Genomic DNA, 16,830 nt, shown 5'->3' with positions numbered 1-16,830 from the left:
CAGCGCACAGTTTGATGATCAGCCATGTGCTTCCTGCTGGATTGTAGGTTTCTGAGAACATATGACCCCAACTGCTCCAGAAACGTCTCACAAGAAGGAGGACAGACAGAGGCACTGCACGTCCTTTATTCTGTTAAGTTTCACAGAGATCCTGGTTCATTATGTACAGTGTGTCTGGGCTACAATATAAAGGTAAAAGCTGAAGAGGAATTGATTTGAATAATACCATTTCAGTGAAAAAAATTACAGTGTTTTAAAACAACAATAAAATTTAATACAATACACTTATGAAAACGGATCAAAACAAAACAAACAAAAAAAATAACAAAGAGTTTGTATCAGTAAAAAGCTGCATTACATGTCATGAATTCCAAAAGATGGGCAGTTCACTGCTTTTGAAACACATCTGGTCATCACTTTCCTCACTGCATCCTTGACTTCCTGTTTCCTCATGCTGTAGATGAGGGGGTTCACTGCTGGAGGCACCACCGAGTACAGAAGTGCCACCATCAGGTCCATGGATAAGGAGGAAACAGAGGGGGGCTTCAGATAGGCAAAAAAGGCAGTACTGAGAAAGAGGGAGACCACGGCCAGGTGAGGGAGGCATGTGGAGAAGGCTTTGTGCTGTCCCTCCTGAGAGGGCATCCTCAGCACTGCCATGAATATCTGCACATACTATATAACAATGAAAACAAAGCACCCAAAGCCTAAACATATACTAAAAATGAAAAACAGAACTTCCTTAAGGTAGGAGGCTGAGCAGGAGAGCTTGAGGATCTGGGGGATTTCACAGAAAAACTGGTTGACCACATTCCCTTGGCAGAGAGGCAGTGAAAACGTACTGGCAGTGTGCACCAGGGAATTCAGAACACCAGTGCCCCAGACAGCTGCTGCCATGGTGGCACAAGCTCTGCTGTCCATCAAGGTCCCGTAGCGCAGGGACTTGCAGATGGAAACGTAGCGGTCATAGGACATGATGGTGAGAAGGGACAGCTCTGCTGACATGAAGAAGAGAAGGAAAAAGAACTGTGCAGCACATTCTGTGTAGGAGATGGCCCTGGTGTCCCAGAGGGCATTGGCCATGGCTTTGGGGAGAGTGGTGGAGATGCAGCCCAGGTCGAGGAGGGCCAGGTTGAGGAGGAAGAAGTACATGGGGGTGTGCAGGCGGCGGTCGCACACTACGGCTGTGCTGATGAGGCCGTTGCCCAGGAGGGCAGCCAGGTAGATGCCCAGGAAGAGCCAGAAGTGCAAGAGCTGCAGTTGCCGCGTCTGCCAATGGCAGCAGGAGGAACTCGCTGATGGAGCTGTGTAGAGAGTGTTTTTTACAGCTAGTTAGCTGAGAAGGGTCGTAAACACGGTGCAGCTAAGCAAGCAGCCATAACACCTGCAAGGACAGCAAGAACAACAGGATGCCCTGGGATGGTGAGAAACTAGCCATGGTTCTGGGAACTCAGCAAGGGAGTAGCTTTCAGTTGATAACAACAAGCTGTTAAGATACTCGGGGAAAGTATGTAATTGGGAACCAATGATGAGCTCTACTTTTGCAATATGTATGAGCTAATTATCCGTATTATAAAGGTACACGCAGCCAAGGAATAAACGAGAATAGCTGATCATATGTCAATGACAGGTGTGGTCGTCTGCTTTTCTCCCGCCGTTCTGCAACAATTGGTGACCCCGACATGGCCTACCAGGAAGGATCGTAGCGGCGAAGGTGTTCGAATCCTTAAGCAGCAGGGATAGCATGCGCCAGGAAAAGAAGGTGCAGGTGCTCTACGTGACCTTATTGAAGGGCCTAGCCGATACGGGCCGCCGACATCCTTTAAGGCTGCAACAGCGCGCTGACAAATAGGTATGCCAAGGCAAGCGGTTTATGAATTATTTTCTTGCTTTTTTAAAAAAAAGTGTCAGGTATTTTCTTGCTTTTTGAAAAAAAAAAGAGTCAGGTTAAGGGGACAGACTTGCAAAAGGAACTCCCCGAGTTATTAGCGTATGGGTATGCTAAAGGGTTATTTCAGAATCCGCATTTAGTGTATGATCTTGCTGAGTGGCGTAAATTTGGAGATGCAATTTTACAGGGAATATTAGATGGGGATAAAACAGCTAAAAAATGCGGGAAGTGGTGGCGTGTGGTTTATAATGATTTGTTGCTACATCAGGCAGAAAAGGAAGCGGCAGAACAAGCTAGTGCTGTGCAGGGGAGGAATAAGAATTATAATGAATGGTCAGATTGCCCGGTGCCCCCTGCTTTGTCCACCGTAAAGTTGCCACCGGCCTCCGAGCCTGCATTGCCGGTGGCTCCGGAGCCGAGTGCCCCGTCTCCGTCTCCCGGCACGTCTGTATCAGACGAGCCGCCTGCATCGACCATGGTGCTACAGCCGGCCCCCTCGACCCCCCTTTGCAATGAGCCGCTCCCTGGGGCACAGAGTGACCTGGCGGAGGCCGTCGCGCGGGAGCGGGGGGGGGGGCTTGGGCTGCGCTGGCGCGGGCTTGTTTAGAGGCAGGAGACGGTGAGGCGTTGGAAGCGGTGCAACAGGTGGTGCTGCCGGGGGGGTATTCGCCTGATCCTGCAGGCGGGACACAGGCTGCTATCAGTGCTTTAGATTGGAAGTTGTTGTCACAATTGCAGTCTACGGTCAGTCAGTTTGGAGTAAAAAGTGAGCCAGCGAGACAGATACTGGATTATATCTGGAGTACTCAGGTTTTGTTGCCATCTGATTGTCGGGCTATAGCTAGGTTGATTTTTTCGCAGCACCAACAACTGCTATTTAATGCTTATTGGGAAGAGATGTGCCAACAGAGCGCTGCGATAGTTAGGCAGCCCAGAGATCCCTTGTATAATGTAACCGTTGAAGAACTTTTAGGGGTGGGTCCTTTCATCCGGACGGAGGCCCAGGCTTTATTAGGACCAGCTAAATGTAGGGAGTCAATGTATCTGGCCAGGCAGGCTATGGATAAGATCAAGGTGCCAGGTGGGCTGCCGTCTTATATGGGAATCCAGCAGGGAAGAAATGAGGATTTTGGAGCGTTTCTAGATAAGGTAGCTGGAGCCATAGAGAAGGCTGGAGTACCAGAGTACATGAGGGAAATAATTCTAAAATATTGTGCACTTCAGAATTGTAATGCTACAGCTCGTGGCATTCTAAGTACTTTGAGGAGTAACTGGACAATAGAGGAGGCGTTAGACAGATTATCGAGTGTGCCCACGGGGGCTCAGGCTTTCATAGTTGAGGCTATTAAAGAGCTAGGGGCAGGATTAAAGGCACAGGCTGAGGCTTCTCAGAATCAAGTATTTGCAGCTCTTGCACCCTTACAAGCGTCTGCGGTAACCAGTGCAGGCCCAAGCACCTCTTTTAAATGTTTCCGGTGTGGCGTTAAGGGACATTTGCGACGGAATTGCCAAGCTGTCGGTGTGTGGTGCCAGAACTGCCGCTCGGACAACCACAACACCGTCACCTGCCGTCGCTGGTCAAGAAACCTCCAGCGCAGCGCAAGAAAGAACAGCGGCTGCGCTCCGACACAAGCAGCCGTTCCCAGCCAGTGGCCGCCTGCCCCCCCGCACATGTCTCTCGCCGCGTTGTTGGTCTCTACGGCGCCCCCGCCCTCTGCTTCGCCCACGTCGTTCTCTGCGCCTAGCCATGCTGCCCCCCCCTTGTCGTGCGCAGCTGCGTCTGTGCAGCCCATGTGTAACGTGGTTAAAGACGCGGATGGACCGAAACCAGAGGATCGTTGTGACCCCGGTCCTGTAGATCCAGAAAGCGAATCGGACGCATTTCCTCCTGATGATACTTTGTTTGGAGCAGGAATGACAAATTTCCCTACAGCGTACTGTGATGTCTTAGAGCAATGCAGAAAAGAAACAGTATTAAGGGGTGATGCTGACACGTTGCAAACCTTTTCTAATCAGGTCCCTCATTTGGAATCCCTGCCTTGTGAGGCAGTGAAGGAGCTAAGGGAGTCAGTGAGAACATACGGAGTTCAGTCAGACTTTACATACAATCTTTTGGTTGCAAACAGTGACAGTTACTCTATGACCCCTCACGATTGGAAAACTGTGTTAAGAATGATCCTCTCTCCTACGCAATACACCGTGTTTGTGACTGAATACCAGCTACATAATTTGACTGATACCTCTTTGCCTCAAACTGGGACAAATCCATGTGGCACAGCACCTCTTCAACTGTGTCAGACAAATGTCACTCATGTTCCTGAATTTGGCTGTCTAAAATATGCACATATAACAATAGATACTCATTCTTCTTACGTATTTGCCACAGCACAGGTGGCACAGTCATGACACCCGTAAACACTGGTTATCTGCTTGTGCTGCTATGGGAATCCCACATACTACAAAAACAGATAATGAGCCTGCATATACCTCTAAGGCCACTCAAACTTTCCTCCAAGAAGGGTGTGTTAAACATACTACAACCATTGCTCATTCTCCCACTGAACAAGCTATCACTGATCACATTTGTTCTGCAACAGAGCTGCTGTTGGACATCTGCTGTTCCTGGGCTTGGAGTCCTGTTCAGAGTGCAGAAGATAATGACAAGTCCAGACCATTCTCAGACACTCTTCCTGCTATAATATGAAATGTTTTAATTCTCTTACAACAGTGTACATTTAGCACCATTACTTGCATTTAATTTCATGTCGTTCAGCATTCCTTAAGCAGAAGCAGCATTTGAAGCTCTAACCTTCTTCTTACTTTCTTATCTTATCCCGTCTCCCTGGTTAGTTTCATCTGTTTTATGTCTCATATCTTGACCCCAACTGCTCTTAGCGTCCAAAACCCAGCCTCTGTGCCATTCAATTTCATTTAGAAAAAGCTGCCTGTTCAAACGTTAAGTGAATTCCTTTTGTCTACTGAAAATGATGATAATTTTGATTGGTTCTACCATTTGAGAAAGAGGAGACTGAAAGCACATCATGTGTGACTGCTCACAAAACAAGCAATTGACTGAAGAAAAATTATCAGAGCTGTGACAGCCCCTTTTAAAATTTGCCTCCAATCATTTCTGTCTTCCTCAAGAACAGGAAATAGAATATCCCTGCCTTGGCTCTCCTCTTGCAAAGTACACTTAAAAACATTCTTTTGTGCAGTGGAGCTGTGATCCCCCTGCCCCAGGCAGCAGCTGTGGCAGCACAAGCCCTGCCGGGGGGCTCCTTCCCCCCACACGTTTCCCTGCAGTGCCCTGGGCAGCTCCCCAGGCAGGCTGAGTGCTGAGCCTGGCAGGCGGCAGAGTCCCATACCCAGCACACTGCCCCTGGGGCACAGCAGGGACCCTGCTCTGCAGGACAGCCCTGGGCACTCGCCTGCAGCCCCGGCTGCACAGCCTGCAGCCGTGCTGGGACACGCAGCACTCAGGGCTGTGCTCTGACGCTGCAGCATGGAAGCCCTCAGTTAAAACAGAAGTTTTTTATCCACAGTAAAGAAACATGCAGTGCCTGTGGCCAGATCTGCTATGGCATGTCCCAGTTATAGTTAACCTTCTATGAAAAGCAGCTGCATAGTCTGCAGGGAGACTTAACCTGTCATGTTCTGTGAGCAATGCTCCTGCAGTGAATTCACAGCCCGCTCACACAGTATACATCCTGTAAGCTCTCTCCCTTTTCTCTCCTCTCCTTCTGTCAGCTGCAGGCTGTGCTGTGCAAAAGAGCAGATCCTGGGCACAGCTGTCTCTCTACAGCACTGCCCACTTTTATGAGCTCACTGTATCCCAGGAGTATGGCCCAGCCCAGCTCAGCAGCAGAGGATGTATTGTTTATCCTTCCCACTCGTCTCCCCTGAGATGTCCCTGGGTCTTCTTGGCCAACAGCTTCTGAAAGACAGCAGTGTCATAACCGTACTTTGAAATCTGATGAATTAAACACCAGATATCCAGTGGTCAGTGACTAATTCCAGACTTAGGGCAGTCCTACCAGAGATTTTTTGATGAAACAAAAAGGGCACACAGACAAGGGCAAGACATCATAGAATCTTAGAATCATCAAGGTTGGAAAAGACCTAAAAGATCACCCAGTCCAACTGTTCACCTATCTCTAATAGCTCCCATATATCCATGTCCCTCAACACAACATCCAGTTTTTCCTGGAACACCTCCTGGGTCAGTGACTCCACCACCCCCACGGGCAGTCCATTCCAGGTCCCAAAGTGCAGAACGTGGATTTTGGTCTATGTGAACCCCATCCCATTGGCTTCAGCCCAGCTCTCAAGCCTGTCCAGACCCCTCAGTAGGGCCTCGCTACCCAGGTAGATCCACACTCCCAGCCAATTTGGTGTCATCTGAAAACTTTCCTAGGGTGCACTCAATACCCTCATCCAGGTCAGCAATGAAGATATTGAAGAGCAAAGGCACCTGCACTGACACCTGGAAAACAGGTGTGCCCCGGTGGCGCAGTGGTTAAAGACGCCGCCTTGCAACACTGGGGTCCGGAGTTCGAATCCCCCCTGTGGCGCAAGTGGTAGAAGTGCCGCTCTGCTACACAGAGGCTCGAATCCCGGGGGCTGGACTCGATGATCTCTAAGGTCCCTTCCAACCCGCACAAAACTATGAAACTATGAAACACCAAGTAGGTGTCCAGGCGGGTCTTGAATATTTCCAGAGAAGGCGACTCCACAAGCCTCTTGGGCAGCCTGTTCCAGTGCTCCATGAAACTCACTGTAAAGAAGCTATTGCACACATTTGTGCAGAACTTCCTACGCTCCAGTTTCTGTCCATTTCCCCTCTTCCTGTCTCCACACACTGATGAAGAGTCTGGTCTCACCACTTTGCCCCCCACGCCTCAGATATTTATAGACCTGGTTCGAGTCCCCTCTCAGTCTTCTTCTGTCAAGGCTAAACAGACTCTGTACACTTAACCTTTCTTCATAGGGGAGATTCTCCATGCCCTTCACCATCTTTGTGGCCTTCCGTTGAACTCTTTCCATGACATCCCTGTCTTTTTTCTACTGGTAAGCCCAGAACTGAACACAGGACTCCAGATGAGGCCTCACCAGGGCAGAGTAGAGGATTACTTCTCTCAACCTGCTGGACACGCTCTTTTTCATGTACCCCAGAATGCCATTGGCCTTTTTGGCCACGAGGGCACACTGCTGCCTCACGGTCAACCTGTCATCAACCAGGACACCCAGGTCCCTCTCTGCAGAGCTCCTCTCCAGCAGCTCACCCCCCAACCTGTCCCAGGTGCTCACAGACCAGCTCTTCCCAAATTAAAGAGAAGTCTTCCATTCCCCAGACCCTCTCACTAAGCTCCAGGGTCTGGGATTTCTGAGGGTGAGCTTTCTCAAGGAAGACAGAAGCAAAGAAGGCCTTCAGTATCTTCACTATCTCAGCAACCCCAGTTACCAGAACACCCCTCTCACTTTGCAGGGGACCCACAGTCTCCCTAGTCTTCCTTTTACTCTTAACATACTTTAAAAAGCCTTTTTTTTCTATCCATTTTAATGAGTGTCAACCCATTTATATTCTGATTGCAAGGAAGTGTGTGAGGGAGGTGGTTCAATCAGTGCTGGTTCTGTGGCAAAGTGTTTATAACTGAACGATATGGATTGTTAAGGGAAAGTTATATGGTATTAAGGGTGTATATGGAAACTAAAAAAATGTATTGTTTCACAAACTATTTTGATGGTATAAGAAAGTGTAATTGTTAATGGTATGTGGAAGTGTACTTGAGGGAGTGTGGAAGTATAAATGAGGGTACAAGTAGTGGAATAGTTTACAAGGTAAAAAGGGTTAAAGATAAAGTGAGCTAATCTGCACTGAAATGAGAGCAATCTCCCACACCATTCCCCTACCAGCTGAGCAGAGCAGAGCAGAGGCACAGTCCCCATGTATCAGGTAGTGATATTCTGCTTACCAAATGGCTGAGCTCACAACAGAAGAGGCAGGTCTTCCTCTCTACTCCATCTGTGGCATACTCTGGAGTTCAAGGCATTGCAAAGCTATGGCACATCTACGTTCTTTCGCTGATGACACCTTAGTGTGCTCTGGGCTCTATAATCAATTGCATCTAAAGAAGTCTAGGGTCATGCCAGTTGACAGGAACTGGCAAATGTTGTCTCATTGTAAGGAAGAGTATAATTGATGACACGGGCAATTATGGACTTGTCAGTTTCACTCCAGTGCTTGTAAAATTGTGGAGAAAATGATGGTGGGAGTTATGGAAAAACAATTCTGTCATTGGTCGCAGCCAACACAAGTTCCTGAGGGGAAGGTCGCGTTAAACTTAAGGTCCTTTTATGACAAGGTTATCCATTTAGCTGGCCAAGGGAAACCAGTTGGTGTTATCCTTGAGGATTTCAGTAGAGATTTGATACTATTTCTCACAGCACCCTTCTGGACAGAATGTCCTGCATACAGCTAGACAGAAACACGATGTGGTGGGTGAGCAGTTGGCCAACAGGTCAGGCACAATGGATTATAGTCAATGGGTTCCATCAGGCTGTTAGATGGTCACTGTCATGGTTCCCCAGGGCTCCATTTTAGGGCCACTTCTCTTAAATGTTTTTGCAGATGACTTGCATGCAGGACTAGAAGATGATCTGAGCAAGTTTGCTGATGATACCAGATGAGGAGGTGCTGTTGCCTCCACTGAGAGAGGAGAGGATTTGCAGAGAGATGTGGACAAGTCAGAGAAGTGGGTACCAGTTGGTACGAAGCAACAAGCGCATAAAGTGAAACAACAACAAGTGCCTGATTGTGCACCTGGGTAGGGGCAACCCAGGACATAAACACTGACTTGTTATGGGACACTGGAGGGTAATCTGACTGAAAAGGACTGGAGGTCCTGCTCAACATCAAATTTAATGTGAGTCTGCAGTGTGCCCAGGCAGCCAGGAAGGCCAGTGGTCCCCTGGAGTGCATCAAGCAAGTTATTGCCAGCTGGGTGAGGGAAACGGTCGTCCCTCTCTGCTCTGCATTGCAGAGATAAAGTACATCAAACTATGGGAGGGTGTGCAAAGGAGGGCACTGGAAGTGAGAGATCTGAAATTCAGAGTTTCATTGGGAATGACTGCTTGCTCAGACTGGGCCCTTCTCAAATCCCACATCCTGTGATGACACACAGGGCCCACATGAGACATGAACTTCACAGCATCCTTGCACCCCATGCAGAGCCTGGGATCTTCTGTCCCCATGTCTTTTGTTTAACATCATACAGACCTCCATCCCACTGCCCCAGGAAGGGCCCTGAGCCAACATGAGAGACCAGATCTCCCTGCTAAGGATCTGGGAATCAGGGTTTGGCCTGTCTTCTTCATAAGGCAAAGGAAGGGTTTCTTAGCATCAGAGCCACCATGCCAGTGCCTTTGCCTGCCTGTAGTCATATCTTCCAATTATCTGCTCTAAAAAGTCCCTAGGAAAGCTTGCTTACTAATGGCCCTCAGTGGGCCCATTAATACTCCAAGAAACTTCACTGTTACTTCTGACTTTGTCTTGCTGAGTACTTTGTGCAAACTTCTCTCTGCACTGGAGGTTGATGGACTCAGCATCAAACGCACCCTGGGGCCCATTATAACCGAAAGAGTCTCCTGTGCCTTATGCCATCTTGTTATCTTATTCAGGTTATCAGAACTTGTTCAGCAAAATGCAAAGGTATCTGAAGAGAGCTTAAAGAGCCAGAGTCCAGACGGCAATTATTGTCTATTTAATTATAGTTGTGTTTAAACAAGAAGTTCAGGCAGCACTGTGCAACTGATATCGATCCAGGATGCCCCAATGAGTTTTATTCTGTCATTGCATGGACAAACGTCCTTCTCAACCTCCCCACCCCATTTCTACTCACATTGGCCCCATGGGACTTGCATCACTTTTCCTCACAACACTCTTCTCCTCTGCAGCCACCAGCTCAGTGTTAAACCACCTTTGCACCAACTCCCACTGGCTTTCCTCAGAGAAACAGCTGCACGTGGGCAAGGAAAGAATTCTCTCTTTTTTTTGGCCAACACATAGAAGGAAAGGTGATGCAACTGGTGTCAGAATGAACAGTAAAACACAGTGATCAACTGCATGCCATGGCCAAGCTGCATCTATTGAGGTTTGTCTTTCACAGGGAATTTTAGTACAAGAAATGAATTAGACAGATTCCAGACTTCAGTCACAGGGCATTGGGACTGGCACCGCTCTCTGTATCCCTGTACGTGAAGGCATCTGTGTCCTGCAAACACAGTTCTAGAAAACGACCTAATTACAGGGGGAGAAAAAAAAAACCAAAAAAACAAAATAACCACAAAATCCCCTCAAAGACTCATTTTTACAACTTAAAATGGAACAGGACTCATGAGAATTTCACATGTGGAGAAGGGTTAACACGTTTTCATTCATTTCTATTTTTGTCTTCAATTCACTGTTACAGTATTATTGGCATTCAAGAAACAACTTTCAGACTTACAGCTTAAAATAAAAAAAAGAGAGAGAGATCCATTTGTGTTTCACATGTGGCCTGGTGCCCCCTTGACTTTCACATTCCCCACCAGCCCTTCCTTGCTGGTGAGCATGAGATCCATCAGAGCACCTCTCCTCTCCTGGATGGCATGAGCCCTGTTGTGCTGTCCCTGCAGCAGATACTGGAGTGAAAAAGGCCCCCAAAGGGGACAAGGGCCTGACAACACAAAACTGCCATGTGCCTGCAGAGGGTACTTCCCACTTGCTCTTCCTGGTAAGGAAGCTGAGAAGAAACACAGTTGTTCTCCTCTGTGTCACGGGTTACTTAGATTTACCTATGCCCGTGACAGGGGAAGCCACCCCGTGGGCCCCCCCCGGGGCCCAGAAAGGAGGGGGAAAAGGGGAATGGGATAAAAACAGCGACAATCTAAGGAGGAAAAACTTATTTTACTAAATATGATATCGAAATACAAGATAACACAATATAATATAATTGAGGCTAACAAATCGAACAAACAGAGAGAGAGAGTCCCCGAAAACTGAGAGGCCTACTGTGAACTCTAGGCGACACGGATGGAACGCTTGGTTTTGTAATTTTGTAATTTTGCTATCAGTATTCCACATCATAACATCATGTAAAGTATGGATACTTCTATTGAATGTGCAGTCCACAGAAGAAGACTACATATCCCAGAGAACAACGGGGTTAATGATAAGTCACGGGACCAGGACTCTATATAATCTCGTTTCCAGGCTGGAGTGCCCTCCTTCTTCTCTCAAACTTCTCGGAGAGTGGGAAGCGTTCCAGCCGTGTCGCCTAGAGTTCACAGTAGGCCTCTCGGTTTTCGGGGACTCTCTCTCTCTGTTTCTGGATGATAGCTAAATAGTAGAATTGCATGTAACATAACTAAATGTACAACAATAATAACTAAAATACACTACACATGCAAACTTATATATATAGATACATAAAATTATTGACTGCACTCCCCCAGCATCAGATTCCCTTGTGGTACACACTGAACATCCCCATCCTTCTGCATTACCCACCAAGTGCACCCAGGTCCCTGGGCAAAGACAGTTCCACGGATAGGTTTGCCCTTTCCAGAAGCTGGAAGGACCCAAACAGCTTTACCCAACATGTTCTTTACATGTACAACAGGGACCTTATTTCCTTCTATAGTGTGTAGGGGACTAGATTGACTAGGACCATCATGACTGACAGATCCTCTAGCATTGATCAACCAAGTGGCTTCAGCCAGATTCTTCTCCCAGTGCTTAAATGTTCCACCACCCATTGCTTTCAACATAGTTTTCAACAACCCATTATATCGTTCAATTTTACCAGAAGCTGGTGCATGGTAGGGAATATGATAAATCCACTCAATGCCATGATCTTTGGCCCAAGTATTTATAAGACAATTTTTGAAATGTGTCCCATTATCAGATTCAATTCTTTCTGGGGTGCCATGTCGCCACAGGACTTGTTTCTCAAGACCTAATATGGTGTTTCGAGCAGTAGCATGGGGCACTGCGTATGTTTCAAGCCACCCAGTGGTTGCCTCTACCATGGTGAGTACATAACACTTACCACTGCGAGACCGTGGCAAGGTGATATAATCAACCTGCCACGCCTCCCCATATTTATACTTTTGCCATCGCCCTTCCCCCCAAAAAGGTTTCATCCTCTTGGCTTGTTTAATTATGGCACATGTTTCACAATCATGAATAATCTGCGCAATAGCGTCCATGGTTAAGTCCACCCCTCGGTCTCTGGCCCACTTATATGTCGCGTCTCTTCCTTGATGATTTGAGGTCTCATGAGCCCATCGAGCTAGAAATAATTCGCCCTTATTCTGCCAGTCCAAGTCTATTTGAGCCACCTCAATTCTGGCAGCATTATCTACCTGATGGTTGTTTTGTTGTTCTTCAGTAGCCCGACTTTTGGGCACGTGTGCTTCCACATGACGCACCTTTACAACCATATTCTTTGTTCGGGCAGCAATGTCCTTCCATAATTCAGCGGCCCAAACAGATTTACCCTTCCGTTGCCAGTTGTTTTGTTCCCACCTCTGTAACCACCCCCATAAGGCATTTGCCACCATCCATGAGTCAGTATAAAGATACAGCATTGGCCACCTCTCCCGTTCAGCAACATCTAAGGCCAGCTGGACAGCTTTTACCTCTGCAAACTGACTTGATTCTCCCTTACCTTCGGTGGCCTCTGCAACCTGTCATGTGGGGCTCCACACAGCAGCTTTCCATTTGCGATGCTTCCCTACAATGCGATATGATCCGTCAGTGAATAGGGCATATTTCTTTTCATTTTCTGGTAATTTGTTGTATGGTGGGGCCTCTTTAGCACGTGATACCTCTTCTGCTGGTGATGTTCCAAACCTTTTATCTTCAGGCCAGTCCATGATTACCTCTAGGATTCCTGGACGATTGAGGTTTCCCATTCGTGCTCGCTGTGTAATCAGCGTAATCCACTTGCTCCAGGTGACATCTGTAGCATGATGAGTGGAGGGAACCTGTCCTTTGAACATCCAGTTCAGCACTGGCATTCGAGGTGCCAAAAGGAGCTGTGTTTCAGTCCCACCTACTTCGGAAGCAGCCTGAACCCCCTCATACGCAGCTAAGATCCCCTTCTCAGTTGGAGTGCAGCACTCTTCAGACCCCTTATATGATCGACTTTAGAATCCCAGGGGTCGGCCTCGGGTCTCTCCTGAGGCTCTTTGCCACAAACTCCAAGTGGGGCCTTTCTCTCCAGCAGCAGTATAGAGGATGTTTTTTACATCCTGTCCAGTCCGTACTGGCCCCAGAGCTACAGCACGGGCTATCTCTTGTTTAATCTGTTCAAAAGCCTGCTGCTGCTCAGGGCCCCATGCAAATCGTTTTTCTTCCGCGTCACCTGATAAAGGGGGCTTACAATGAGGCTGTAGTTTGGAATGTGCATCCTCCAAAAGCCTACTGCACCCAGGAAAGATTGTGTCTCTTTCTTGCTAGTTGGTGGAGACATGGCAGTGATTTTGTCGATCACATCTGTTGGGATGTGACGACGTCCATCCTGCCACTTTATACCTAAGAACTGAATATCCTGGGCAGGTCCTTTTACTTTGCTTCGCTTAATAGCAAAGCCGGCTTGTAGAAGAATTTGGATGATCTGCTCTCCTTTTGTGAAAACCTCTTCTGCTGTATCACCCCACACAACGATGTCATCAATGTACTGCAGGTGTTCAGGAGCACCACCTTGTTCCAGTACAGTTTGGACCAACCCATGGCAAATGGTGGGGCTGTGTTTCCACCCCTGGGGCAAACGGTTCCATGTATACTGAATGCCCCTCCAGGTGAAAGCAAACTGTGGCTTACATTCTGCAGCCAAAGGAATAGAGAAGAAGGTATTGGCAATGTCAATGGTGGCATACCATTTGGCTGCTTTTGACTCCAGCTCGTACTGGAGTTCCAACATGTCCGGCACAGCAGCGCTCAATGGGGGTGTGACCTCATTCAGGCCACGGTAGTCTACTGTCAGCCTCCATTCTCCACTGGCTTTACGCACTGGCCATATGGGACTGTTAAAAGGTGAGTGAGTTTTACTGATCACTCCCTGATTCTCTAACTGGCGAATCAAATCATGAATGGGGAGCAAGGAATCCCTGTTGGTACGATACTGCTGTCTGTGCACTGTCTTTGTAGCAATCGGTACCTGCTGCTCTTTTACTCGTAGCAGCCCCACAACAGACGGGTCCTCTGACAGGCCAGGCAAAACAGACAGCTGCTTAATGTTGTCCATGTCTACAGCAGCTATCCCAAAGGCCCATCGATACCCCTTAGGATCCTTGAAATGCCCCCTTCTGAGGTAATCAATACCCAGTATACATGGAGCCCCTGGGCCAGTCACAATAGGATGTTTTTGCCAGTTTTTGCCAGAGAGACTTATTTCAGCCTCCAGCACAGTCAATTCTTGAGAGGCCCCATTCACCCCAGAAATATGGATTGATTCTGTCCCTTCATGACTGGAGGGCATTAGGGTGCACTGTGCACCGGTATTCACCAGCGCCTTATATTCCTGTGGTTCTGATGTGCCAGGCCATCGAATCCACACAGTCCAATAAACTCTATTATCCCTTTCCCTCCCCTGATTGAGGACAGGGCCCCTCTATTGGTTACCTGAGATGACTGGAGCAACTCCACTGGTGGTTGATATGTCTAGTAGTTCTTTCACCCGTGCTTGTAATGCAGAAGTAGGCTGATCATGCCACTTCCTCATGTCTTCTCCACAGTCACGTAGGTAGCGCCACATGGAAACACGCGGTGCAATCGTACTGTTGTTCTTTGCTCGAGCTGGGAAGCGTGTGCGTTTAACAGCTGAGACTTTTGATGATGCAGGTGGGGAGTAGGACTGGAATACTTTGATCAGATCCTTCATTAGACCTGGTGGCCCGTACGAGGATTGACCTTCATCAGTTGTTTCTGATACTATTACGGGATCATTACGATTAGTTGATGGAAACAATTTCTTGCACATTTCATCTAGTTGGTCTTCTAGCCGTGATATGGCAGAAACTGCGGCATGCAGTTGGGGGAGCTGCTGATCGGTGGTTTGAAGCATTATAATCAGCTCAACAACTCGGGGCCATCTGTCCACGAATCCTTTAGATCCTGATACCAATGACTGTGCCATTCTCTCTGGTGCTGTACTTGTGATTTTCTGCCACATGTCAGGATCAGCCCTCACTCTCTCAGGGTCAAGTTCGCTTGGATCAGGGCTGTACAACATTTTCACCATGGCCAATTCCCTCAGGCACTGAATACCTTTTTGGATGGTATTCCAACTATCAAATTTAGGCTTCAAAGCATCCTTATATGGGTACCTTTCTCTCACAGCTTCTAACAGCCGCAACCAGAGAGTGGCAGCTCCATCCGAACATCTGCTAATCCCTCTGTTGATACCTGCATCTTGGGCAATGCTTCCTACTTGGCGAGCTTCATTACCATCTAGAGACAAGCTGTTGATCCCGTTGTCCCAGCAGCGAAGCAACCAAGCAAGGATACCTTCATCTTGACGCCGTGTAAACTCCTTTCTTGAGCCTTGGATTTCAGTCAGCTTCAGAGGTCGACGATAGGTGATTTCTTCCTCATCATCAGTCTCTTCTTCATGCCTCTTGGTTTTTCCCTTTGCTTTTTTCGGTACTGCTCCATGCCCGGCACCTGGGTCTTCTGCTTCTCCTTCTTTTCGTTCTAGACGCATGGACACCTGTTTCCTTTTCTTGCCTTCCACAGAGGCAACTGATATTGCTACTGATGCCTCCTGTGACTGATCAGAGTTAACTTGGGCTTGAATCTCAGATCAGAAACTCTCTCTTTCCAGAATAGTATGATACAAAGCACGGTATGCATAAGCCAAACCCCACATAAGGTTTACCTCCTTAGATCTCTGACCCAAATACTCACTTAATTTCTCAGGGTCCCTTAGGTGTTCAAGAGTGAAATCCCATGACACTGCGGGTCCCCATGCTTCTAAGACTTTTCCTAAACCTTTCCATATTCCCTGCCAGTCATCATTCTCTGGTTCTGGAGGAGACTTCCGCATAGAACGAATGCATAGGAATACATATGCATTCATTAATAGTGATAACATGGATACAAGTACGAACCCTATATCAGTTATTGAAAGGCGTGTGGAAATCTGAGAGTACAACCTAAAAAAAGCAGGTTTTTTTAGCCTGTACACTGGATTAAACATGGTGGTGTTTGTAAAATTGCCCATTCCATCTGAGATGCAAGTATTTGTAAGATTCGCAATTCCATCTGGGATGCAAGTGTTTGTAAGATTCACAATTCCATCTGGGGTGTAGATGCCAAAATTCTGACCATACCACATCTCATATAAGTACAAGGCAGGCGTCTCCATCAGTATCCACCTTATTAGGCCATATACCTGCACAATTCCACAACACCAAATTATGGTGTTAATAGTTGACCAATACTTTGAGAAGATCATAATTGCTTTCAATCCCTTAAACAGAGCAACTGGGATGAAGAGTGGATTCATAGCTGGCAGGCTCTGTAAAAGTCAGAGCTATCTAGCTTTGCTCTAAGGGAGAAAGAAATCCCTTTGTTTTCTATACAAAAGTTAGATAGCAATGCTGAGAATGTGCAGCTGCCCTTGATGTTGACAATTTGTCTGGTATTTCAAGGTCACATTCTCAGTGAGCAGCTACGAAAAGATAACACTCCCGTAACGAAGCTAACATATCTCTTTAAGAGCAAAGAGAGAGTCGTTCTAAAAGCTAAAAAGCTCTATGCCCGCATCCTCCACCAAAAAAATCTGTCACGGGTTACTTAGATTTACCTATGCCCGTGACAGGGGAAGCCACCCCGTGGGCCCCCCCCCCGGGGCCCGGAAAGGAGGGGGAAAAAGGGAGTGGGATAAAACAGC

General features: G+C 47.6%; 1 pseudogene; it reads right to left on the bottom strand.

Annotated features, from left to right (window-relative positions):
- Positions 1–354: 354 nt before the first annotated feature.
- LOC146754658 (olfactory receptor 14J1-like) lies at positions 355–3,684 on the bottom strand (annotated as a pseudogene).
- Between the last annotated feature and the right edge of the window lie 13,146 nt (positions 3,685–16,830).

This window comes from Coturnix japonica, chromosome W (genome assembly GCF_054131305.1).
Source record: "Coturnix japonica strain WE chromosome W, WE-NBRP24, whole genome shotgun sequence".
NCBI lineage: Eukaryota > Metazoa > Chordata > Aves > Galliformes > Phasianidae > Coturnix > Coturnix japonica.
The sequence above is the reverse complement of the archived record's forward strand: the minus strand, read 5'-3'. Positions and strand labels throughout refer to the sequence as shown.